Genomic DNA, 8,435 nt, shown 5'->3' with positions numbered 1-8,435 from the left:
AGCTTGTTTTCTTACTGGCTACAGTGGACCTCTAAGGCTAGTTTTGTAAACCACCCAAATAAACCTTATTTTTATAGGAAATAAGCACAGAACAAATAGGAGAGGAAATATTTTACATTGGAATGTTTCTGATAACTGCAACTTTAAGAAGAAAGTTGACATGAAGGACTGCCTTCATCATTAAAGAACTGCATGGTACAAGCTGCCCTGCCTTAATCACAGCTGTCATGAGAAAAGGAAATAGATTTTTAGGGTCCAGATAGGATTTCTCCTTGGAAATGTCAGGAATGATTGATGTAAGACACAAGTAAAAAGCTACTCACTAAACGTGTGTTGTCTACACTTTGAATCCTGCCTCCCCCCACCCGATATGGTGTTGTCATGATTTTAACAAGTCACAGGAAGAGTTAAGCTGTGCTTTCTGAATAAATTAGTACAGTCACAAAATGACACTTCCCTGACCTTTGCAAAAGGTGGAGAGTATAACGGTAAGACATACAGGGCTGTTAAACAATGTCGGGTTTTTTTTTTTTAACCACTCTGACAAAAGGTGCAAGCTCTTTAAAACAGTTTCCTAATGCACTTCAGCAAGAGAGCTAACTGACTGTCATAAGATGACATGCGTAACACAGAGATCCTGCTACACATTTTGATGCAAAGGAACACCCTGTTAGTTGAAAATCATTGCTAACTGGATTCAGATGTTAGAGATGAAGTACACAGAGCACAGTACATTTGGTAAAGCTTAAAGAAGCTTAAAAAAAAAAAGAACATAAATCTTTGGCTGTGGCCTTTTATCAGCTCTTAATTTGTCATGGTATTTTAATTACTGACACTGTAAAAATTTTGATCCATATGTTAGGGGAGATGATGCTTATTTCTTGCTCCTTCTCTCAAAAAAGAGTTTTTAAAAGTTATCAGGCCTGCATGCATGTGGAAGTTTTAAAAGCTTGCCATGGGCTGCTTCAAAGTTCTCTTAGCTCTGTGCCATGCACACCAGAAAGAAATGCACATTCAGAAAGTTTTACCCATATTGGCTTTAGAAGTTAGAAATTCAAACCTTAAAATTACATAAATGGTGACTCCAGTTTGATGGGACCTGAATTTTAGAGAGCTTCTGCTCAGAATTGCTGTAAATTGTATTTTAATTGTTTCAAGACAGGTATTCAAATAGATAAGTGTACGATTTGGGTTGTTTGAAAATAAAGAGCAAACCTGATCTCTTGTGTGGTGAGAGACTGCTTTTCTTCCTTTTCCATTTTTCTCTTTTTTTTATTTTTGTGAGGTTGTTGCCCTTTTAATCACCTTATTTTCAGGACTTACATGTGTGACTGCTGAGACATACACAAAATATGATCAAATTGGTACATGAAGCTAAGGGAAGCAATAAGGTATTCTCAGTACTGCATGACTGCAGTTAAGTCATTTTGAAATCAATAATCCCCTCGCAATTCACTGTGCCACTTGACTGGACATACAGATGCAGATGCCCTTGTAAATGAATTTACATGGCACTGTGCTTGTAGCCATATAATCTTTCTTCCCTTCTCAAGTCTGTCCCATTTTTCCTTGCTTCCGTTATGCATATGAAACTCAAATTAAGATTGCACGTAAAGTTGACTAGCTATTCCAGGTTATTTATTGGAAATGAAACTATATAAGCATAAAATATATGGTTTGTTTAAAATTGATTTACCTAACTCTTTCCATAGTCTCAGGCAAATACAATTGTTATACAGCAGAGAATTGTATTGTAGGGGAAAAGAAACAGAAGAAAAAGAAGGTATCAATAGATAATTTGCTGCTAGTTTATGGGGGCTTCAATCTGGTAATGAAGAGGGTAATTCATCAAATGGAAAAATTAGACACAATACTAAATTTAAAATTTTTATTAGTTACCATAAAGAAAGGTTTTAGCATGAAAACTATGTTTATTTCAAATGTTATCTCAACACGGCTCAGGCACAAGCTTAGGCTGAAGTCCAGGAGATGGATCATCTCTGAGGAATGCAAGGTTCTGGTTAGCAGCTTTCATTGGTCCAATCATGCCTTCTCTGTGAACACTGTATGCCTATCTCTCCACACCTGCCCAAGTGGTGATATCAGGGCATTTTGTATTAGCCAGAAAGAAATCTGTGGTGTATGAGATTCAGCTGTGTCAGAGTCCCAGGCTGCAAGGGAAGATGGCATACAGACAGCCTGAGGTTCATCTGTGCTACAGACACTTGGCCCTGTGGACTGTGCAGTGGAAGTGTGAATCACAAGCTATAAAAAATGGCATGGCTTAGCAAGCTTCTTAAACTGATTTCTAGGGCTGTGATTTCACCAACCATCATTACTGGAGTGTATTGTAACACCATGAAGGAATCCAAGCTCTGACAAACCAGACATGATATTTGATGGTGACATCCCTGCCCATGGTGGGACTAGATGATCTTTAAGGTCCCTTCCACACTAAGCCACTCTATCCATCTATGATTCTTTGTATGATGTGGCCAGAAGTCTCTAGGGTTTTGGCTATCATAAGCTGCAGGTCTGTAAGTATTACCCCTTCAGAAGGAATGACAGCTGAAGAAGAACTGTAGCATGGTAGGTTCTTGCATTGAAGTCTGAGAAATTGCCTGCTGCTGACAGTCGTTGGGAACTGGAATAAAAGGGAAATGATCTTTTGCAGGGCAGCTGAGGAATAATCAATCCCAATGAAATGCCTTCCTTAGTCTCCATACAGACTGGTTTCAATTCTGAATCACGCCTTGCTTTTCACATATTTCTTTTATGTATACATATGCATATGTAGGTATGCATGTATGTATTTAAAATAGGTATGCACACACACATGCAATAATATTTCTCAGTTTATTTTTCCACTCCAAAAATGCCCAGCTTTTTTTGGAATTCTGTTCAGCCACTGGGCCACAGTGACCTTGTGGTAATCAGCTCCCTGGGCTAAGAATATGTTGTGTTCACAACCTATCATTTTTGCTGAATGTTCTCTGTGTTCTTTCTCATTGTTAGGAATAATATCCTTACCTTAAGACTGGGACAATATCCACATGATACTCATGGAAACCAAGCTGTAGAGAAGACAGATAGCTGCCATTGATGGAAAGAGGAGTAGGTAGGAAAAATGGCTATGGTTCATCACATCTAACTTATTAAATAGACTTTGCTTGGGCCCATCTATGCCAAGAGTGCAGAAGCTTTGAGTTTCTACGTTTCCTTTAGGTAGCAGGAAATAACTTCTTTGCTTCAAGGAGGTGGAAAAAGCAGACTACAGAAGGGCTGTGCAACACCGTGAACACTTGCGTGTGCGAATGGGGACATTCCAGCCAAAGATGCATTTATTTTATTGTTAGATACTATTTTCCATTTTCCAGAGAAACAATAGTTTCTTATTACTCTAAGTTGGCATGACATAGTGTGAAAAATCAGATGCTGCTTCATGCAGACTGAGAAAGTCACACACATTTTCACTCTGTCTACAATCTTTCATAACAGCTTCAATTTGGAGAGGGATCTACCTGCATCTTGTTTTCCATTGCATTAAAAAATGCCTCTTTCATTATTTATTTGACAAAAGACAAAGGAAGTGAGATACATGGCCTACATTGGTAAGTCACAAGGTTTTTCAATCTCCAGAGATTTACCTGTTCACCTCATAATCATCACTAAATCCCTCAATGTTGAGTTAGGATATCTTCATATTGCTTAGAAAAAAAAAATCATAGTCATTACCTCCAGTCCTATTATCCCATCCCAAATTTGAACAATTTTTCCTGTCAAACCCTGATAAAAATCAAGGCCATTTGGATGGGGCTTTGTGCAAGCTGGTCTAGTGGGAGGTGTCCCTTGCCATCCAAGGGGGGGTAGGAACTAAATCATCTTTAAGGCTCCTTCCAGCCCAAACCATTCAATGACTCTACAATACTGCCCCTGCTGTAAGTTGTTCTAATTAGGTGTTATGGCTAATACAACATTTGTGTTATGTCTGGTTGCATGAGCATTGCTGAGTCTGGCCTAGTACAAGAAATCACACATTCTGCAGAACATTTAAAAGAAACAACAGAGAAGAACCAGAAATCCTGCACTCCAATAATAAAAAACTGAAGCAGATCTAGGGAGAAAACTTCAATTTCATTCTTGTATTTCAATATTTTGGAATTTACTTCTTCATCTAATCCAGTTGCCCAAAATTCTGCCAAAATTCTTTTTCCTACATGAATGTACACATACATCTTTCTTCCTCTGGTTTTCTACCCCTCCATCTGCTTTTGTCTTTTTCTCTCCCTACTCAGAATTAACAAGAGAGGCCTCAAAAAATTTCTAGCTAAAAAAATTTAAAATTCCTCTGTTTTAATGAAATTACTTTTCTGTGATGAAGCAAAATTTTTTTGATAAAAATATTTTCTGTTAACCTGTTCCTCTGAATTCCATTAAAAAATATAATCATGAGAAACTCAAAGTGAAGTAGAAAGTTCAAATGATATCATCATCATCAGTGTCCTCTTAGAGAAAACCTATCCTAGCTGTCATATACCTGAAACTTTCAGCCTGTGTTTTTGTGCTGAACCAGTTAAAGCAGTGAATTTTTTATAACTTCAAATCTTTGTTACTGATGATCTTCTAAAGATCTACATGACTGCTTTATTTCACTCTTCAGAGGGTTTACATCTATGTATCTATCTCTGTTGATGCATATGTGCCTGTATATATGACTGAAATGAGCATATTTGTTTGACTTTATGAACTACATGCCAGACCACATCTGAAGAACTGCTGAGCTTGCAAAGTGCAGTACCACACTCCTCCTTCCATTCTCTCTCACTTTCTCTCTCAGTGCTGATAGCTCTGGCCCTTCAATGTTTTTAACCATTTCATGATTAAAAGTTCAGAGAACAAAAAGGATTTTCTTTATGTGTGAGTAGTACGTACTCTATAACTGAATTTTATTTCCTGGACTCCAACACAGAAATACGTATATTTCTTGACTGAGTAAGTTACATGATATGGTCAACATTTCAGAAATGTTCAGAGTGAGACTTAGGTCTGCAGAAAATCTCACCACTGGGAAATAGAGACATTTGGAAAATCTGATTACACACAAAGCCAGAAGAGAAGTTTTTGGATGCTTAGAATGCTTGAAAAAACTTATCCTTTTAACATTGCTTAAATGAGTTCCTGAAAAATATGGCCTTAACTGAATGTGTTGAGAAATTTGAATTATGACCCTGCATACTCTTTTCCCACACCTCAGACACATTTCTGCTGTCATTAGTGTTGCTGTCAGTTAGCTTTAGGCTTTAGTTACCATGATTAAAATTAGGATGTTCTTATTTTGGAAGTATTTTTCCTGATATCACACAAGTAAGAGTATTTTTTTCCCCCCAGATTTGCACAGTCGTTGTCAGTCGGTCTTTGCACTGCTGGTCCAGGATAGCATCCTGATTTTCTGAGCATGTCATCTGGCAATGCTGGTTGATGTCTTTGCATGAATCTAAGGAAAGAATGCGCTTTTTCAAAGGGAGACTTTGACTCTGTCAGAAGCAGGCTGTGTGCTAAAGATTTGTTACTCCATAACAAAAGGCGGCCACTGATTTGCAGACGCAGCTCACACTGATGTCAACGAAAGCTGCACATAGAGTTCAAGTGTGCAAAGGGGCCCTTTGCCTCTAATTCATCTCAGGGCTTGCCTTATTTTATTACACAACTTTGAGCTGAATGAGATCGGGATATATTTTTAAAGATGTTGGCTGCAGATCCACGCTGATGAGAGGTGAGAAAATCCTTGCAGTTCCACGGACAAGTCGAAAACCTGCCTGAACAAATTGCCAGTTCAACTGTTCTTAAAGCAGCTGCAGACCAGGGAATTGTTGCACACAATTGAGTGTCAAATACTCTCCTGGTGTGTTTTGGCAAAATTTCATTTGCTTCAGCAGAGGCATGATGATTTTCATCAGCTAAAGATCTGTTTTCAAAGTGCACATATATATTTTGAAGCTTCATCCTCAAAGTTCACAAATTTGGGTTGTGTTTTTTTCTGCTCTCTCTGGGGTAACAGTTTAATTTCACTGAGCTGTTCCTATATTGTTTTATTTTTTCTTGAAGAATACAGACATGATGAAAACTGTAGGGTAGAAGAATCCTATGTTAAGGTGTAACTTCAGAAGTAGCACAGTTCTACACTGGACAGTACAAACAAAGGTGTTTTTTTTTTTTTACCAGCCACTTTGCATACTAAAAAAAGCATTACATTTTCTGTCTCTAACTCGGCTCTCTATAGCCTTTCTTACACTGATACTCAGTGTGGTGCAGACTGATTGACATCAGTCACTGACTTGGATTGCAGTTAAGCCAAAGAAGGAAAACTAGAAAAGTCCTGAAGCAGCCACATGGCAGAGGGGGAGCAGGGGGAAAGGTAAGTCAGAGTGTAAACAACTCCCTAAGTCTTTAGACGCCAGAGTAGAACTTACTTTGAACTAAAAATAATGAACTCTATGCCTGTACAGCAGTCAGAGAATCAGAGCATTGTAAGGTTTGGAAGGGACTCTGGAGATCATCCTGTTCAAACCCCTGCCAAGGTAGTGTCGCCTGAAGCAGGTGACACAGAAATGTGTCCAGATGGTTTTTGGATATCTCCAGAGAAGGAGACTCCACAACCTCCCTGGACAGCCTGTCCAGTGCTCTGTCGCCACAGTCACCTAGATAGGCAGGAATAAGCAGGATGTGCAGTAGAAGACATGCTATTTCCTCAGCCAGTGAAGCACTGTAGGTGGAAAGGTAGAAATTTGTCACAATATTTGGTTATTGTTATTTTGATCATCCTAGAATAAAGTGTAAAGAACGCAGGAATCCTGGTCTCATACAGCTTCTTGAGGAATTTCTGAAGTTGCAAAGTTGGAATTTCCTGCAAAACTCCATTTTCACCACAGTCATGAGCAAGTGATGTTATTAGAGCTGACCAGATCTGAAGAGACACCTGTCTATCATCACATTCACAGAAGATTCATGACAGCTCTGAACTCTATCCAGTGTGGACACCATCTAATTTCAAGGCTAGAGACATCGCAGCCTGTTCACCACAGGGCTCTCTGCAGTGTTGAGTTGGCTCTCAGCCAAGCCTCCTTCCCTGGAAGACACTTGTCTCCTTTCTGTGAGCTACTTCTAGAATTTCCCTCAGCTTGGCTTTCTAAAATATGCAGTATACACCTAAAAACGTTTAAGGCGTGTGACTTGTATGGTCTGGAAAGCTGGAATATTCTCCATTGGGAACCCAGCACTGCTCAGAAGCAGTGTGTTCTCACTCAAGATCATTGCAGAGCAGAGAGGTCACCATAATCAAAAACAGTATCTGTTTGGCATTCAGGCTGAGCTGAGAGTCTGTTTTCCATGCTCATCACTGCTAAATTAGTTATGCTGTTACTAAGTGGGGAATTAGGACTTAGGTTTTCAAAGTTTCCAGCATGAAGTTACCAGTCACTGTCCCAAACTGTCATTTTGGTAATGAAATTAAACTCACCGTGAGAGCATTTAAACAGAAACCAGTATGCATCAGCACAACAATGGATGTGTGTTTCACATACATTCTTTTTCAGAAAGGCTTGAAGAAAAAGTTAATTTTGATAAAATATTAGGTCAGTGTTTCAGATTGTTCAATGACACAGATAGTGAGAGAATTTGTGTGGCCAGTATGTCCACCCAGGCTAAAACCAAACTAGTTTGAGCTGTACAGTGGAGTCTGAAATGATCACCCATTAGCTTTGCAACTCCCAGTGTGTATACTTGCAGGATGAATTCTGTTGTGAGAAATACCCTTTCAACTTTAATTTTCCATGGCTGTTGTAAATGGGAGGATCATTCACCTCTTTGACATAAACTGTTATGTTTTTGTACATTTTTCAATAGCTGCCACAGAAATGGATACATTCTAGCAGGAGGCAGAATTATTCACACATATGTGTGCTCCTTTTGCTCATACATTATACTACATTCTAATTTTATGTGATTGTCATTAATTTACTAAAAAAATATCTTTATTATTTCAGACTCAGAGCAGAGAAACAATTTTATAAGTATTGAAAACAGCCAGGCATCCTGAATATTTCCTTGACATATTTTGGTGTACTTCTAAGTTGCTTTATCTGTCATTAAAGCTCAGCTTGCAGTACTTAACAATCTTGGCCTTGATCCTATAAGCATGCATATGCCTTGCTTTATGCATATAAGCACTCTCATTGAAATCAATATTCATCCACATTACATTAAGTACACACATAAGTGTTTGCAGGATTGAGGCTGCCTTTTTTTTTTTTTTTCCCTGTATTCATACTATTTTCTGCCTGGTGTCTATTGTAGTCTTTTGAGTAAATGATTTGTAGGATGAATAGGGCTCTTCAGATCGCATTCCTCACTGAATGATACAATTCCTCATGTAGTGC

This window comes from Lichenostomus cassidix, chromosome 5 (genome assembly GCF_008360975.1).
Source record: "Lichenostomus cassidix isolate B80296 chromosome 5, HeHo_3.0, whole genome shotgun sequence".
NCBI classification, from domain to species: domain Eukaryota; kingdom Metazoa; phylum Chordata; class Aves; order Passeriformes; family Meliphagidae; genus Lichenostomus; species Lichenostomus cassidix.
The sequence above is the reverse complement of the archived record's forward strand: the minus strand, read 5'-3'. Positions refer to the sequence as shown.